An 18,316-nucleotide genomic window follows, 5' to 3' on the forward strand; every position below is an offset into this window, starting at 1 on the left:
TTAAAGAAGAATGAAATTATGACATTTGCTGATAAATGGATGGAGCTGGAGACTATCATGCTAAGCAAAATAAGCCAATCCCCCAAAACCAAAAGCTGAATGTTTTCTCTGATGTGTGGATATCAATTCATAATAGGGTTAGGGTTAGGGAAAAATAGAGTTACTTTGGATTAGATAGAGGGGAGTGAAGGGAGGGGAGAGGGTGTGGGGGTAGGAAGGACAGTAGAATGACTCAGACATCATTACCCTATGTACATGTATAACGATATGACTGGTGGGATTCCACATCATGTACAACCAGAAGAATGAGAAGTTATACTCCATTATATATGATGTGTCAAAGTGCATTCTACTGTCATGTATAACAAATAATAAAGATTGACCAAAAGAGAGAGAGAGAGAGAAATCAGGGTTGCATCTCCCTGAAGGAGGAGGAGTCTGCCTGCGGACACAGCCTCAATCATGCCAGGACCAGCCTGTGCCCAGGACCTGCCCCGGGGTGCCAGACCTGCCCTGCCAGACCCCACTGCCACCAAAGCCAACTCCTTGAGTTAAATCCCTACACAGACCTCCCCAACCCTACTCTGGTTGCCCGACTGATAAAGGGCCCTGGAACATTCCCCCTCACAAAACCAGGCTGGGTGCTAATAAGCCAAGCACCGGTACAAAACATTTTAAATGGAATTATTGAGTCCTCAAGGCCAGTACGCCCTTCTGGGTCCAGGGCAATCCCAGAGAGATGCACAAAGGCCAGACCTTGGGCACACCCTCTGGGTGGGAAACCGAGGCACAGAGAGGGTACAGATCACCCAGAGATCACAGGGCTGCCCAGTGGCTGCTGGAGCAGACTCCGGCTACACCCTCAAAGAATCTCGGGCAGCTGGCGATTGCTCTGCACCTTGCGGGTCCCTCGAGGCTCCCACCCCCCAGTTTGCTCTCCTGCAAAGACCCCGAGAAGGTTCCCACCCCACAGGGAAGTCTGGAGGAGGGGACAGCCAGACTAGAGCAGGTGGAGGGCGCAGTATAAGAAAGCCACCTCTCCCTGCCGCCACAGGCTGGGGACGGCCTGGAAACACTCTCCTACCTGGGTGGAGAGGGAGGCGCTGGCCAAGAGCCCGAGGCAGCCCTGCCCTGCCACCGAGGCTGAGCGTGAGATGCCCGCAGAGACCGTCCTGCTGGGAATGAGGCAGGCGAGAGTTTCCAGAATCAGAGGCCAGGTGGAGCCCCTGAGCCCAGGAGCCCGCTGGCAGGATCCAGCAGAAGCAGCTGGACAGGGCTGCCCCTCAGACACCCGGGGACATTAGAGGACAGTCACAAGGGCCCTGTGCAAGGTCAGTGACAAAACACCTCCGTCCCTTGGCCAGGCCTGGTGGCACAAGGTAGGCCCAGCGCTCAGAGGCTGAGGCGGGAGGGCACTAGAGGCCAGAAGCCCGAGCCTGGGCAGCCAGCAAGGCCTTCTCTTGAAACAGACACGGCAGCCCCTTCACCAGGGGCCCCCACAGGCCACTGCGATGTAGAGCAATGGCAGGAGTCTCCACCTGCGTCCTTCCCCGGGTCTCCTGGGCCCACCCGTGGCCCTTGCTGTCCTCTGCAGACGCACCTCATGCAGTCACTCGGCCTTAGAGCAGCTGCAATGAGAGCTGGGCCGGCCAAGTGGACCCTGCAGCCGCCACTTGACCTCGCTGGGTGCTGAGGGCAGGCGCTGCTGCCTGGACCTGGAGGGAGCCAAGGAGCCACGAAAACCAGCCCCACTGGGGCACAGACGAGGAGCCACGGGATGGACTGAGGACTCGGGGGGCTGCAACGACAGGGTTCAGAGGTCCCGCGATGGGCGCCAGGCCAGGGCCCTCACTGTGAAACAGAGGCAGGTGGCTGTGAGGGACAGGCAGGGCCCTGGCGCCATCTGCCCCCTGAAGGAAGGACAGCCCTAGGAAGGCCTCTCTGATCTGCTCCACACCTGGCTTCCCGCTGTGACACCTCAGCAGGTGGCCTGGAAGGCCCTGGGCCAGGAAGACCAGCACAGGGGAGGTTCTGGACTGGATCCTCAGCACCACATAAAAACAAATAAAATAGAGGAAGGATGTCCATCTCCGTATTTGTCAGCTTTCTGCCACTACAGTGAGATACCTGCGCAGCTGACTCACAAAGACAAAAGGTTTTTTGAGCTCTCATATTGGAATTTCCAAGCCCAAGATCCAGTACCCAATTGGCTTGTCCTCTGGTGACCCCAGCAGAGTGGGTAGGGGTGGGACCTGAGCTGTGTGTAGGAAGGGGTGACAGAGCGCGAAGCCCACGTTTCCAAGCAGGGGTCAGAGGGGAAAGCCCACCACCGTGGCACAAAGAAGGAGCAGGCCACGTCCCAGCTCAGGTGCAAGAGGAAAAGGCCAAAGCAGGAGGCCAGGGGCGGGATTCCCCCTCGGGTGCTCAAAGCACACCACCTTGTTCCCCAAAAAACCTCTGTAGAAGCTGCCAGCCAGAGTGTAGCTGTCACCAGGGTGAAAACACAAACCCAGAACCAGGCTCCGTCTCACTTAAACAGCTGCGTCACACAAACCACGGCCGACAGGGGGGTAAGCCTCCACCATTCGTGGAATTAATCATGACCATCCTGTTCGGCGTCCTCCTCCCAAACCTAGGCTGAGAGGGTTCCAGAGGGGACAGCGGGGCAAAGTGACGCTCAGGGCGACCCTCCCGCCCAGGCTCCCACCCCACGGACACTGGGACCAGGCAGGCTGGGGGAAGGCCGCAGCCCCGCCAGGGCCATCACTTCCACATCTCCTGCCTGGTTCCTGCTGGTGGCATCTTGCCAGGTGGCCCTCACACCTGGGCCCTGGGCCCCTCACCACGGGATCCTGGAGGGCAAAGTCTCCAAGCCTGAGGACCCTGCATGGCCAGCTCCCGCACAGGCAGGATGAGCAGGCTCCCTCCCCTCCTCTCAGGGTGGATGGGTCCCGCCTGGTGTTCCCCCCAGGGACCAGGGACCAGGGACCAGCACACATCCACTAGGGAAGAGGAGCCCGCCCCCCATCTTGGCAGACACCGGAGCCTCATGTGCTCCTCCTGCGTTTCCTCCCCACGGGGTTTGGAAGGAGGGCTACCAGGGTGGAATCCTGTGAGAGAAGGGAATGGCCTGGGACTGGAAGGTGCCAGAACATCACACACCCTCACAGACACCCACTGTGAGCCACTGAGCCGAGTTCAAGGAGGCAGTGATCTGAGGGGAGGACTGCCTGCTGTCAAGAGCTGCAGGGGAGGAAGAGCCCCCCAGGGAGGCAGCAGCTGGGGCCTCCACCGGGGAGATTATGGGCACCCTCTGTGAATGGGGGCAGCAGGCAGGGTCCGAAGGTGATCCTGCCCACTGGTGTCCAGGCCTCTGTCCCTTCCTTGGAATGAGTGGACCTTGGACTCACTTCCCAGGTGGAACAAGATTGTGTTACAGCCCACGACAAGGTGAAGGGGCTCTTCAGGTGTAATTGAGGTCCCTAATCAGTTGGTGCTAAGGTAGTCAAGAGGGAGTTTATCCTTTGTGGGCCTGCCCCAATCAGGGAGCCTATCAAAGAGTTTAGGAAGGAGTCCCCCTTGTCTCTGGCTGTCCGCTTCCTGCTGGCCTTGTGAAGGCCAGTGGCCCTGAGGAAGGTAACACCCCAGCCACCCAAGGGAGCCAGAAGTTTGTCCCCTTCCTAGCCTCCGGATGAGAACACAGCCCTACTGACACTTCATTTCAGCCTCTGCGACCCTGGAAGGGAGCCCAGATGAGCCGTGCCCAGACTTCTGACCCAAGAACTGTGAGATAATAAATGATGTTGTTTTAAGCTGCTAATTTTGCGCTCATTTGTTCCACAGCAGTAGAAACTGATATAATGAGCCTATTAAACTCTCTTTAAAATGCAATCAAGTAGGTGATTACACTGTGAGCATCACTGACTAACACCTACAGGACAAATGGGGAACTGTCCTGATATCAGGCAAACGCAGCCGACGATAAATGTTCAGGGACCGCCTCATGGAGCAACCTGAACCATGCTGCGCTCCCACAGCTCGGGCGGGGGGCAGGCAGGTGCCGGGCTGTGGAGAACAGCACTCGGACCCTCACAGAGCTGGCGAGGACCAAGACCCTGGAGGGGCCCAGGGAAGGGGTGACACAAAGCTGGACCTTGACATCTGCAAGAGATGGGAACAGCTATATTTCCACATCTGCCCCTCGGGCTTTGTACTCTGTGACCCTGAGCACATGAGACGGCTGGTTAACACACACAAGCCGCCGTTTGACTGCCCCGTCCACATCTCTGTGTCCAGGTCTTATTAGGAGAGTGGGGAGCCCTCCCTCTGCTCTGGGTCCCCGTGCGCTCCAGCACACACTCTGTTTAAATGAAGTCATGACATCTGTTGTCGAGACAGGAGGCAGAGTCCCAAGGCCCTGGAGCAGGGGACCGAGAGAGACAGCCATCACATATCACCAGTGACCCCCTTTCACAGCCACACCACACCAACATGGACAGGGCCACTGTGGAGGCCAGAGAGTGGGCCAGGGGTCCTCCTGTAGAATCCCAGGTGGCCTCCAGCAGCAACACCTCCCTCAGGTCCCCACAAACTTGCCACTTTAGGCCCAAAACTCACACCTCTCCCCCAAAGCCTACCTGAAACTCACCTCCCAGAGATAATAACTTGGCTTTCAGGGCAGTTGCAATTGTGTTAATGGAAAAAAAATAACCTGCACTAAGGCTCCTAATGACCAGTCACAGAGCTCGCTGTCCCCAGGCCACGGGAACGGATCTTGTCCATTTACTGTCTCCAGTGATATTCAGGGTAATGTGTCCCAAGGACATAATTTCCAGACCCTAATGGTGGCGAGAACCCATTTGGGGCCACATTTTGAGTTAATACTATACACTCATTTAGCACACAGCCAGCTAAAAGCTGAAATGCAGCAGTTGGGAAATTACTCTCAATTTCTACCTTTTTTGTTTTATTTTGTTTTGCTCTAAGTCCCTCAGAGTACATGAACTGTGAAAGTTCTCAAGGTTAGATAAAAAGTTACAGGTCAACTTTGGTTTCTAAACTAGGTCAATGTAGGAGAAGAGAAGTTGTGTTTGTTAATTAGAAAAGAGTATGAAGAAAAAAAATCTACAGCCTTTCTGCTCCACCCTGTCTTCTTCATGAAACCACCTCCCGGTGATTCCCAGGTCTCCAGTCACATGTCAATCATTTGCCCTACCCCCTAACGGCTTGTACAGGGGTGCACCATAAGCCAGGCCACCAATCAGAATACTTCATCCTACTGGGCCACAGGGCATGTGACCCAAACAGACGAATCAGGGACTTCCCTGAGATTTGATGCCTGAAAAGAGTTTCTCCTTCTCTCTGGGGTCTTAACCTATGAAGGCCCCATAAGCTGGGTATCCTGCCACCCTTGCTCCCAGGCCCATGTAAAGACCCATCTGCAGGAAAAGAGAATGAGGCAAACAGAAAGAGACGCAGATATGAGGGAGGGTCAGGACAGCCCTGTGATATCATTTCACTCCCTTGAGCCCCAAACCCAGTAAGACCTCTGAACACTTCAGTTTCATGAGCCAGCGATGTCCTCTTTGGACTTAAGCCAGATTAAATCGATTTTCTGCCCGTCACACCCCAAAATGTCCTGAGTGATACAGAGAATTCCTGCCACTCATTCATTCCCTCAAACGAGACAGACAGCCCCGGATCCACAGAGAACAGAGCTGAGCAGACACGACAGACATCAGACAAATAATTGCTCAGAGAGGCAGTCGGGCTGCCCTGCGCACCACGGGGGACGCGGGTCTGCAGGGACGTGCACAGGGGACCCAACCCCACTGGGGAAGTGAACTTGGGGCTTTGTCCCCAGACACTCCCGTGAGCAGCCCCTAATGCCCTGGCTTTGCTCTCAGGGATCGTCTGCCATTCTCTCCTGAGAAACCTTTGCCCCCTCTGGCATGAAGACAGACGTGTCTCTCACTGGTGGCCACAGCATCCCAGGGGACCAACGACTGTGAGGCAACCGGGAGGGGCTCCTTTGGTCCTGCGGAACCCACCTCACCTGCCCCCTCCCCAGCACCCACCAGGATCTCCCAGCAGGACAAGGAGGTCCCAGTTACCACAGTAGAGAGCTTCTGGCAGCTTCTGGGGCAGCCAGCCTTACCAGGCCCCAGTGCCAGCCAGGAACTACCTGGAGAACCCCCAGGAGGTCAGCCTGTGGGTCTGAGTGCCTGTATACGCACCTGACAGCTGGGGAGCAGGTGCCCCTCAGGAAGCACCCCAAGGCAGAGGGTCTACTGCCTGCCCCAAGCAGCCACCCAAGCCCATGGGAGCCCCACCACCCAGCCCCAGGCCCTGAAGCCCTGCAGCCCTGCACCCGCCAGGGGCTGCCTGGCCCTGGACACCCTATGACAAGTGGCTTGCACTCTTGCCTCTGCCTGGGCCTGGCACCCCCTCTGCAGCTCACTCCTGAACAGGGGGACATTGCTCCTTGGTGAACCTGTGCACAATGCCAATCTGCCACCTCCTCAGTCCTCTGCCATGCAGACACAGAGACACACACATGTGTGCATATGACAAGCTGCACTAGACTCACAACCATGAGCACACGCACAGACACACAGAAGCACACCATGCACAGACATGCACGCGCCAGCACACGCACAGGCACACGTAGGACACACAGACATGAGCATGACAGGGGGGGTCATCTGGGGCTAGAGGGAGTGGGGAGAAGCAAGCCCGATGTGTAAGTGTCTTCCCGGTGGCCATGTCAAACCCCCTCTGGGACGGCACCACAGCCCTCCCTGCCTCGACCACTGACTCATCAGATTCAAATCCTGGCTCCTCCCTGAGCCACCCTGACCCCGCGGGGACGCCTCCTGTCAAGAGCTGGTGCAGCAGCGCAGGCCTGTGATCCCAGCGACTCAGGAGGCTGAGGCAGGAGGATGGCAAGTTCAAGGCCAGCCTGGACAACTTAGCGAGACCTTGTTTCAAAATAATATTTTTAAAAGGGCTGGGGATGTGGCTCAGCGGTAAAGCGCTCGTCTAACTTGCATGAGGCTCTGGGTTCAGTCCCAGGACCACAAAATTAATAAATGGTGGAGATGGCAGTGCCCCAGCAGACAGCGTGAGCACTCCGTGAAATGCCGGGGTGGAGGTGCCAGCCCAGCACTGACCCAGCAAGGAGCAGGCCACCATTGCTGGAGTAAGTGACAAGGACAAGGACAATCATGCTGGGAGCAGAGAGGACAAGTTGCAGGGAGTGCACCCCCACCCCGAGCTCTCAGGCAGGGGAACGCAGCTCTGCTGGGCCCCCAGCTCCCCTGGGGTCTGGGGTCTCTCCTCCCCTCCCAGCAGGACGGTAAGTGGCCACTGAGGAGCACCCAGGGACACCAGCAGAGGGCAGTGGTGACCAACACACAGACCCTCTCTGAGCACATGTGTGACAAATGACAAATGGGAGCCCCTAGGAATCCATGGTGGAGGGATGTGGGGGCTTGCGGAGACCCCCAGCACAGCCAGTGACAAGGGCAACACCCGATGGCACGGGGCGGTCAGCACGGCCCTGTTTGTGCCCCCCGGTGGGTGAGAAGCAGGAGCCGGCTTCTGCTGACAGCATTCCCAATTCCTCTTTTCAGAAGAAAAACGTGGATCCAGAGAGGCATCTGCTTGGGGTGGGGCCTCCCGTCCCCATGTGTGCCTGTGTGAGAGCAGCACCCCATAGCCATGGGCAGGGCCCTCGGTGGCCAGGACCTGACTCGGCCACTCCTGACACCCCACCCCGCCCAGCCTGACCACGTGGGTCAGGAGTGCAGTGGGTCCAGCAGGGCAAGGGGAGGACAGGCCACCCTGTCCAGGTCCAGACCTGGAGTCCCTGGAAACTCCAGGCAAGAGGTGAGCATGAACCAGGTCCTGTCTGTGCCCAGTCACTATCCAGGCCACTCCCACACCTGTGAGAGGTGGATGGGTCCCCACCAGGCTTCTGTGTTTCAGAGCACAACCTCCCACCCAAGGCCACTGGCCACCAGTTAGATTCAGGTCAGACAGGAAGCCAGGAGCAGGATTCCTCTGCCAGTCCCCAAGCGGCCCCCGGACCTCTGGCCAGAGCAGAAGCAGAGCCCAGACCTGGCCTTGGGGACAAGGACAAGCTCTCCTCCCAGCTGCAGTATCCGGCAGCCAGCCCTACCTGTGCTCCTAACACTGTCTCTCCGAGCCTCCAATGCTGTAGTGATGGTGCAGTTGCAGGACAGAATAGAGTGGGACTTACATCTGGACACATCCGTGTTCATATAGGAAAATGCCTGGAAATACACAGACTATCAGTTAGGAAGCTCTTGACCAAAAATAGCAGAAGAATCCACTAATGGGGCTTAAAAAAATGATTTTTTTTCTCATGTTAGGAAAGGGTAGCTGGCAGCTACTAGAGGCAGCTCCATGGAATAAGAGCTGGAGTCTCTGCAATTTCCTTGGTCTTAAAGGTTGCAATGTGGCTGCCTTGTATCCAGCCATCACATCGGAGTACAAAACATGGTGGGATCCAGCTGAAAAGACAAAAAGAAAGGCTGCAGAACAGGAAGGTGACTTGGGATCAGCCCGAGAAGGAGAGGCAGAAGGAACCTAGGCATCAGCAAGAGCTCATACAGAGGATCTAATATAGGAAGGAAAAGGAAGGTGGCCACCTTCCTGAGCCCCAGAAAAAGGAGTCTGGCCCAGAACAAAATCTGCAAAGAAGTCTGTGGGGCTCAGAGAGCCTAAAGGCCTTGGGCTGGGAATTCTGATGTCACCTGAAGGACAGTGGGGAGCCACAGAGGGTTCAAAATAGACAAGTGACTTGGGAAAGATCCTTCTGGTGACTTGGAGGGGAGCAGAAGACGTATCCCCGAGAGCCAGGTGACAGCACCAGTGAGTGGTGGGAGGGCTGGAGGCAGGCAGGACATGGAGTGAGGGAGGACCGGCTGGGCGGGGGCCTATCCTGAGACAGGGCAGGAGGGAGTCACGGTGGCCCCGGGGAGTCGGGTCAGTATTGGGTGTGATGTAGAGCCCAACCTGAATGATGACTTTCAGGCCCCAACCATTACCTGACGTAGCTCAGCAGAGGACTTGCACAGTCACCCCGAGAGTTTGGAGCTCCCCTGGCCTGCACCTCCAAGCAGCTGCACCTGGCTTGCCACACCCTCCCCAGCTGGTGCCACGGGGACGTCGCACTCGGCTCCCACACGCTCTCTGTGAGCAGGTGCTCTGTGCTTGTCTAACTCCCTAGGGATCCTCCCACCGGGTTTATCACCAGGGCTCGCTTCCACCGATACTGGCTGGGCTGCGTCCACAGAGGCAGATCGATGTGGCAAACGTTTCTGGTGTGGTTGAGGGTCCACTCTTTCACACAGAGCCCCCAAACTCATGAGTCGGGTTCTCTGCAAACAAAACCAGCACCCACGGTCAAGTGACCAAGCCACAGAGCACCCTCTGGCCCCCAGGGATCCGCGGAGCCCTGGGAAGGAAAATCTCACAGAGGAGGTCGGCTCCACATTCCACTGGCCAGCAGGCTCTGGGAGGAGGGAAGGCAGGTCTGCCCTGCATGAAGGGGTCCCGGGGCTCTCTATGGGTCTAAATCAGGTCCTTATCTTTTGCTCAGGACATATGAAAACAGGATGTTGAGATGTCTTGTTCCCAAGGATTCAGCAAAATTACATACATCCATCATGTGTCCTGTATGCACATGTCATATATCATACACATACGTAACGATGCCAGACCCGATTGCAGGGTCTGAGACGGAATCAAAGGGGTCAAGGTCTTCCCCCTTGAACTCGCTCCGGTAGAGGCTCTGTGGAGTCGTATCCTCTGGTTCTAATTCTAAACTTCCTGGGGGAGGAACTGCAAGGGGCCCTCTCAGCTTATAGCCTTTCCCAAAATAAATCACCAACCGTTGGCGGCGGCAGCAGGAGTTGTGGGAATGTTAAATCACTTGTGCCCTGTGTTCCTTGCCCACCCGGCCCTTAGGCAGGCCTAGAGGTGCCCTGAGTGGTAAGAAAACCCAAGCCATCTTTCTAGCGGTCACAGACTCTGGGGACTAGGCAAGCCCTGCAAGTGGGTGGCAGGACTGGGGAAAAGCCAGGAGGGTGTGGTGGGGACTGGGGCAGCTGCTACCTACCCCAGCCAGTCACCGCCCAGGGGCACCCCAGACACTGGGGGTCTTGCCCTTGCAAAAGACTCTTGGGACCCTAAAATGGGCACATACTTCCTGGTGCCATCAGGCCAGGGAAGGACCAAGCGTGCCCAGGACACTGGGCTCTCATGTGATGAGAGGGGCAGAGCCCATAGGTCTTAACAATTTACTGCCTGCCCCAGGGATGAAGCTCCGAGGCAATCATATTTGTATCAAAATCATGCATTTCCCCTTCTCGGCTCCTCGGCCCTCTGCTAGTGGGGGGGACAACCATCACGCTGTTACTCCAAAAAGAGGTGCTGCCGGAGCAGAGGACGCCCAGAGTTGGTTCTGGGCTCTGGGGTTCCCCAAGGCTCATGCTCAGAGGGGAGGAGGGAGCAGGGGGCTCTGGGGGAAGGTCTGGGGGAGTAAGAACATGGGCCACTCCCCAGGTGCACTTCCCCGTCCCAGGTGAGCAGAGGCTGCAGAGCAGGGACTCTCCCAGAGTGGCCTAACACCACCGCAGAAAGGCCCAGAAGGCCTCAGCAGCGTCACCAAGGGTGTCCACAGGGTGTGAGCGCTGGAGAAAGGGTAGATGCTGCCTCCCCGGGGGCTTCTGGAACATTCTCTGCCGTGGGTAGATGAAAAGGCATCGTTCCCATCTTAAAGTCAGAGAGTGACGTTCTTACGTTGAACTGCGGTAACAATGGCCAGTGTGCTGAAAACTGTTGAGGAGCACCTCAGAGGGCATCAGAACCCGCTGGCCCACTGCGGGATTATCCGGGCATCAGTGATAACTGGCAGGTGGAATCCCGCCACCCCACATAGAAACAGCTGCACCCCTAAGGCCAGAGAGCCCCGTGTCCCCTGCCCCTTCAGTCGGAATGCACTTGGCTCCAGGAGTGAAGCCAGCTCCCTGCAAGGATTTGGGGAAGGAACTGCAGGAGCAGCGGTCAGGAGGTGGAGCCCACCGCTCTGCAAGCTCCGGGAAGCAGCTGGCTCCTCAGGAACAGCAGCTGGCTCAAAGGTGGACACAGGAGGTGAGGTGAGGGGACGCTCCGTTCAAAAGACAGGACAGCGCGGGTGACAATGCGAGAAACCTGGGCTGAACTCCGCTTGGGAAAACAGCTCAGCAGGTGCCCAAAAGGTGACCACCCAGGGGCTGCAGGCCCCTCCACCCGACTCTAAGTGTGCACCCAAGATGGCCTGAGCTGTGCGTCCACCTGGAGAGCAGGCGCCCCCTGCTCAGGGCAGCGCTGTTCAGAGAGCCGAGGAGGGGAAGGCGGAGGACCATCACTAGACAGACTCGGAGAGAGGAGGTGCAGTCCTGCAGAGGGGCCACTCCACCATGAAACGCAGGAAACGACCTTGAAGACACTCTGCTAAGTGAAAGAGGCCAAACACAGCCACCTATTGTGTGATTCCGCGGATCTGAAATGCTTGGAACAGGTGGATCCATAGCAACCTAGTCAGTGGTTGCCAGGGGAGTGGTTACCAGGGTCTCCTTGGACGGGAAGTGACCGCTTCCTTCATGAGTGCAGGGTCTTCTTGGACGACATGAACGTTTGGGATTGGTGCACAGTGTGCTGAACCCTGCACTCCACCTGATGGACAGGGACAAACAGGGGATACATCTGCGATTGTGAGGGTCCTAGGGTACCCCAATTCACATGCAGGAAGTGCCGTGGCGGGTTCCAGGGACTGGGGAAAAGGGGGATGGGCACTCGTGGTCAATGGGTTTAGAGTTGCGTTTGGGAAGACGACAGAGTTCTTGGATGGGGGCAGCGGCGTTCCCAACACAACGTGTGTGAATTAGACGCCACTGAACTGCACAAGGAGTTACAAGGGCAAATGCCCCGCGATGTGTTTCACCACAGGAATGAAAGGTCGAGCAGAAGGGGGCTGGGGACAGTGCCTCCCACAGGAGGGGCAGTGGTCAGTGGCTCAGTCCCTACTGCAGGGACGTTCTGGGAGGTGCACTCACCACCCACTAAGTGGCCTGGTGGAAAACAGCCATCCTGAGTCTGAGGTCACCTGCGGAGCCCACGTCCAGATCACCGGAAATCAGGGAAAGGGAAACTGGTGAAGGACCCAGGTGAATCACAGACGCTTGGGATGCGGGTATCACACAGGACTCCACAGCTGGCCTTCCCGACAGGCCAGTGTCACGAAAACAGGGGCCGAGGTGAGTCTCTTCCAGGTTAGACACTCCAGGGCAAGGGCAATGGCTCAGCAAGGGGACGCGACGGGAAACAGCAGCTGGAACGGACATTTGGGTCACCTGGGGAGATGTGACTGAGACTGACCGTTAGATGCTGTGGTCTGAGACGTGCCCCCAGAACCTGTGTCACCACGCGTGGCAGAGGGAGCCTGCAGGTGCGGCCAGGGATCCTGAGCTGGGGAGACGCCCGGCCCACTGGTCATAGGGTCCTTACGTGAGGGAGGCAGGAGGGGCTCAGGGAGGACGGGCAGGCAGACGCAGGGCAGGCCACCGCGACGCTGCTGGCTTTGAAGATGGAGGGAGGAGCAGGAGCTGAGTGGCACTCCAGAGACTGGCAGGCCAGGGTGGCTCTCCCCCGGAGCCTCCACAGCAGCTGGCCCTGCTGGGTTGGGGCCCGTGAGCCCCAGTTCATTTTTCTGGCCCCCAGAGCTGTGAGAGCACAAATCTCACACTACAACTGTGCCCACTGTCACAGCGGCCATAGAGACTCACACAGAGGCTCCCTGGGAACCACCTGACGTCCTGGGCTGTGTTCAGGAGGAGAAGGCCATGGGGTGACAGGTCACCTGCTTGGGCAAAGCAGCTGGATAGAGAATCAGAAGTTAGCAAACGCTGGTCAGCCTGGGCGATGCTGTTGTTCCACCTTCCTAATGTGTCATAGTGCAGGGCTTATAAAGCCTCATTAGGAAACCTGGTCTGGACCAGGAAGTGGGGGCCATGGGAGGGGCCTGGGGGTGTCCCATCTTCAAGGGTGCCCCCTGCACCCCACCACGGCTCTCGCAGGACTTCCAGGGGCCTCGAGCTGGCCCTCCCTCCTCCATCATTGGCCGCTCCCTCCTGGCCAGGCTACCCATTGGCACAGGCGTGGACCGCCCTGTCCCCTGTCCTTCAAGCCACAGTCCCCTCTGGCTCCACGGGGCAGGCAGGTCCTCAGGGGAGTCTCCCCACTTGCTGTCTCATTTCTCTGGCTCTGCAACATGCTCTTCAATCCCCTTCAATAAGACGCCTGTCCCCAGTGTCCCTCAGAAACTGTCCCTGGCAAAGTGGACAGTCACACCTGCATGCTGTGGCTCAGTTTCTCTGCACCTCCTCGTCTGGGCTGCTGCCCCTCTGCACCACAGCCTCTCCTCTCCTATTACCCGGGCTCCCCTTTACGGGGCTCTAAGTAAAGGAGACCCTGGGGCCTGGGCATGGGCTGTCCTCTGTCTATCAAAGCCCTCTGCCCTGGGTGACTGTTTGCTGACATCCTCCAAACATATACACACAGTGAGCGCCTTCCCGTGACCCCAGCCAGGTGTGCCCAGCCAGGTGTGCCCTGAGGGCTTCTGCCCATCTGCTTGATGGGCGGTAGACATTGCAGATGTAATGGCTGCAGTGGGCAGAAAGGTGGTCCCCGGAGACATATCCACCCAGAACCTGTAAAGCACAGCTTATCTGGAAACAAGGTCACTGCAGATGTGACTAAGTGAGGACCTGAGATGAGACTGTCCAGGATTGGGGTGAACCCTGAACTCAGTGGCCCGGAAACAGACACAGGCCACCATGAAGAGGAGGTCATGTCAAGGCCGAGGCAGAGACTAGTGTCACAGCCACAAGCCCAGGGACAGAAGCCCCTGACGCTGGAGGAGCAGAAGGCTCCCGCCCTGAACCCTTCAGAAGGAGCGCAGCCCTGCGGTCACCTCCACGCAGACCGTGAGAAAGGAAGCTTGCTGTTGAAGTCACGGAGTTCACATGATTTGTGACGGCGGCCACAGGAGACAGAGAAGGCTTGGTTCCCCCCCATCTTCCGCTTCTCCCGTCTCAGTAAGTGGCACACCATCCCAAGCTGCTCCAAGGACACGTCTTTCCCAGCCCAGCTTCACCTGCCCCCTCCCCACAGCTCTGGACTCCGCCCCTCTGCCCATCCCCCACCCCACCCCTGGCCCGGTCATCGTCCTCTCCCCGCTGGACCGCAGCAATCTTGCCTCCTGCTGACTATTTTTTCTTAATTTTTTTTACTGTGGTTTCTTTGTTGACTCATAAGTTTTCTTCTTAATGTTTATTTTATTTATTTATTTTTATGTGGTGCTGAGGATCAAACCCAGCACCTCGTGCATGCTGGGCGAGCGCTGTACCGCTGAGCCCCGGCCCCGGCCCCAGCCCCCCTCTTGCTGACTATTTTCTTTAAAACACAGCTTGTAATGCCAGTGACTTGGGAGGCCAAGGCAGGAGGGTGCAAGTTCCTCTCTGGCCAGGCCAGCCTTCTCACCCCTCTGTCCTCCACCCCTGCCACTGACCTTCACCTTGGGCTTGGCTTCTGACTTGCTGGACCACTGATCTGCATCCAGAGAAAGAGTGAGTAGTTCTGAGCCTGCACCTTGCCAAGCTCTGCATGTCCCCACCTGCCGTTGCAAGGACGCTGAGAGGCATAGGAGGAGACGCACCAGCTGTGCCCAGCCTGGCTGCAGATGTCCAAGTGGAAGGTGGTCCTTTATGGTCCAGCCAGGGACTGTTACACAGCACTGCCTGGCCACGGCCAGCGCTGCAGCCTAAACTGCAGCCCCTAAAACTTGCTAGCTCTTGCCCCACAGGCCTGTAATCTCTGCTACGAGGGAGGCTGAAGCAGGAGGATCACAATTTCAGGCCTCCCCAGCCTGCCTAACCCACCTTTAACCTCTGCTTCCTCCTTTGGGAACTAAGCTGTCACATGCCAGTGGCTTCTGGAAAGTTCTAGGGCTGCCCAGAGTCCTCGGGCTCCTCAGGTTTCAGCTCCATCTCATCTGCTCTGGACAGCCCAGCCCTATCCCCTGCAGCACTGCCCACTGTGGCTCTCTGCCCATCGCTGTGGGCCCTTCCCATACAGCTCAGCTTCATTATCCTCCCAGGACTGTCCCATCATTGCCCCAAGCCATCAGCTCTGTGAGGGCTGCTCTCTGGGGACTTTAACTGATGTCCACAGTAAGGACCTTCTAAAGAGAGGAGTGTCTGCCACTCAGGTAACAAGTGGAGTGGGCTGGGGAGAGCGCAGAGGGGTCAGCCCCATGGCCCCGCAGGGCACCTCTGAGCGGGGAGGGCCCCCTGAGAGGGAAACACTGCGTTCTTCTGGGCTTTTGAGACCTGTAGAGCAGACTGTCGGATCTGGCACCCACAGAGGCAGAGGGGAAGCTCGGGCCAGGGCATGGGCATGGGCATGGGCAGCGGCAGGGAGAGGGTGAAACCATTTCCTGGTGGGACCCACCCGAGCACCTGGCCTGGAGGAGAGTGGGGGGCTCGGGTGGGTCGCTGTGCTGAGAAAACTCCACCCCTGCCCAGGGCCGGGCTCCCCACAGCGGTCCCCATTCATCTCCTTGTCAAAGCTGGGCAGGGGCTTTGGTTCCCCGCAGCCCCGCCCCCATCTGTGAGGTGGGATACACGAAACCTCATGGGGTATTACAGAACCAGTTAAAGAATCGAACGTTTCATAGCACAGACAGAACCAGACCTGTACATGTCTTCATTCCTCCCCTGCAGTTCTGAAGCCCCACGTGACGGGAGCCAGGTACGAAAGGTACTGCCATTCACAGAAAGTTGGAGATACATCATGAATTGCTTGAAGGAAAAATTTGGTATAAAAACCATAATTCCGAGGTGTGCTCCTTTCAAATCTCAGTCCTTCTGCCCATACGTGGCTGGGACATTGCTGGAGAGGAATAAGGCCGAGGGTGGTGAACTTCAGAATTCCTAAGACAGCGCTCTTCCTTCTGACCTTCCTTGGTCACCCCTTCTGGGGGGCAGAGACATTAGTTAACATGCTCATTAGAAGTAAAAGAAAGAGCATAGATTTTTTTCCCCCATGGTGGGGGTAAGAAATAGAATTTGCCCCTAAAACTTGCTAGCTCTTGCCCCACAGGCCTGTAGTCTCTGCTACCAGGGAGGCTGAAGCAGGAGGATCACAATTTCAAGACCAACCTGGGCAACTTAGCCAGACCCTGTCTCAAAATAAAAATAAAAAAGGCTAGGGGTGCAGTCCAGTGCAACCCTGGGTTCAGTCCCCAGTGTGGAAAGGGAGGGGGGAAAGAGCTGGCCAGCTCTCACCCCTGGCCCTGGAGGAGGACTTTTGAGTCAGTTGGAGAACCCAGTGCCCAAGTTCTTAGACTACAAATTTTATGTGGAAATACTACTCACATAAAGCTACTATAATGGTTTATTAAACATTATAAACTATGAAAATATCCAGAGAGCACAAGAGAATCAAGAGTGGGAAGCCCTTGGGGCACAAGGGTCCAAATCGGAGGAGAAAAGCGATGCAGGACCCTCAAGTCGGGTTAACAGCAAGTTTTCGGCTCCGCGAGTCATTTGTGGTCTCGCTGCGCCACCTGGCGGCCGCCAGGACCGGCGCGTTCCCCACCTGTGGCAGCGGCGAGCAACAGCGCCACCTATCGGGAGCCGGTAGCTGGCCGGCCTGGGAGGGGTTTCCTTCCAAATCCAGGACCAAGAGAGAAAAAAGGATGTTCCCTAGTGGTGGCCAGGTTCCCTAATGGTGGCTGTCTTCCCTCAGGATCCGGAAGAGGTGTCTGTGGGGCCTGAGCACCTGCCCATAGGTCCTGAATCCTGCACTCCCCGCTGGTGCTCAGCCAGGACTCTGGCCAGGCACCTCCTCCATGCTTTGAAAATAAGTGCCAGCATTTTCTGAATGTACAAGTGGGAAAGGGGGCTCAGAGGAGAAAGCGGGCCAGGAACGCCCACCAGCAATGCCCAGCCTGTCCTCCAGAGGGGTGTGGGACGGAGTTCACCAGCCCCATAGAGAAGGGGCAGTGCTGTGAGCTGGCACTGCTAAGGCTGGCAGGTGCCTGTCAATCCATGGTGTAGGTCATCCTCACTCTGCCACTTGGGTGCTCCACATCCCTGGGCAAGGTGCTGACCATCTATGAGCTTCTGTTCCCTCAGTGGCAAGTGGACATGAGGTGGAACTTGCTCGGTGCCGTTCAGCACCAGCGTCCCTGGAAATGTTAGAAATGCAGAGTCTCAGACTCTGCCTCAAACCCACTGAATTTAGCATCTCTGGGCAGCGGGGTCAGTGACCTCTTGAACAAACCCTCTCTAGGTTCGGTTGCAGATGGTCTGTTTTCCAAGGTTGTTGAACAGAATGAACGAAAGAATGCGGTGGACACCTGGGAAAGTGCTGGGTGGGGCACGCTGTGGCTCTCCAACTTGGCAGAGCCCGAGCAAGGGGTTTCTTTGTCCTTCCTTTCCTTTTTTACATCAATTTTTTTAAGTGTGAAAGGGAGATACATAGTTAGAATCGCCATGACAATGCCCCTCCTAGATGATCACCTGGAAGAGCTGAAAGCTGAAACGAGCCATCCGTAGTGGACATCACGCTCACAGCAGCTCTACTCCTAGTAGCCAAAAGGTGGAAGCAACTGAATGTTCCCCAGCTGACAAATGCATGAATAAAACGGGGCTCACCCCTGCAAAGGATATTATTTGGCCATAAAGGGGAACAAAATACTAAGCTGTGATGCAATGTGGGTGAACCCCCAGGACACTATGCTAACGTCAGATACAAAAGGCCTCCCTGGCGGGATTGGATTCACTAGAAATATCCCAAACATGCAAATCCATTCAGGCAGAAGTGGACTGGCAGTCACTGAGGGCTGCAAGGAGCCTTCGAGGTGTGGCTGGAATATTCTGGAATATTTTCTGCTCCCCAGTGTGGTGCGGCAATGCTTGCACCACATTGTGGTGCACTGAAAGCCATCAATGGTAAATTTTGCGTGTTTTGACACAGTAGAGAGAAGAGGTGCCAGTTATCACAATTCACAAGTCTCTATCCCAAGATTTCCCTGAAGCAAGTGACGCTGGGGTTCAGGGCGCATCTTGCACACATCAGCCTTCACGCTCCACCCAACGTGCACAGGCGTTGGGTTGGCCACTCTTTAAAACTGCAGCTCAGTGCACACACACATTTCCTGGGCAACTAGTTCTCTTAATGA

The sequence above is a fragment of the Marmota marmota genome, unplaced genomic scaffold (assembly GCF_001458135.2).
Source record: "Marmota marmota marmota unplaced genomic scaffold, marMar, whole genome shotgun sequence".
Lineage (NCBI taxonomy): Eukaryota > Metazoa > Chordata > Mammalia > Rodentia > Sciuridae > Marmota > Marmota marmota.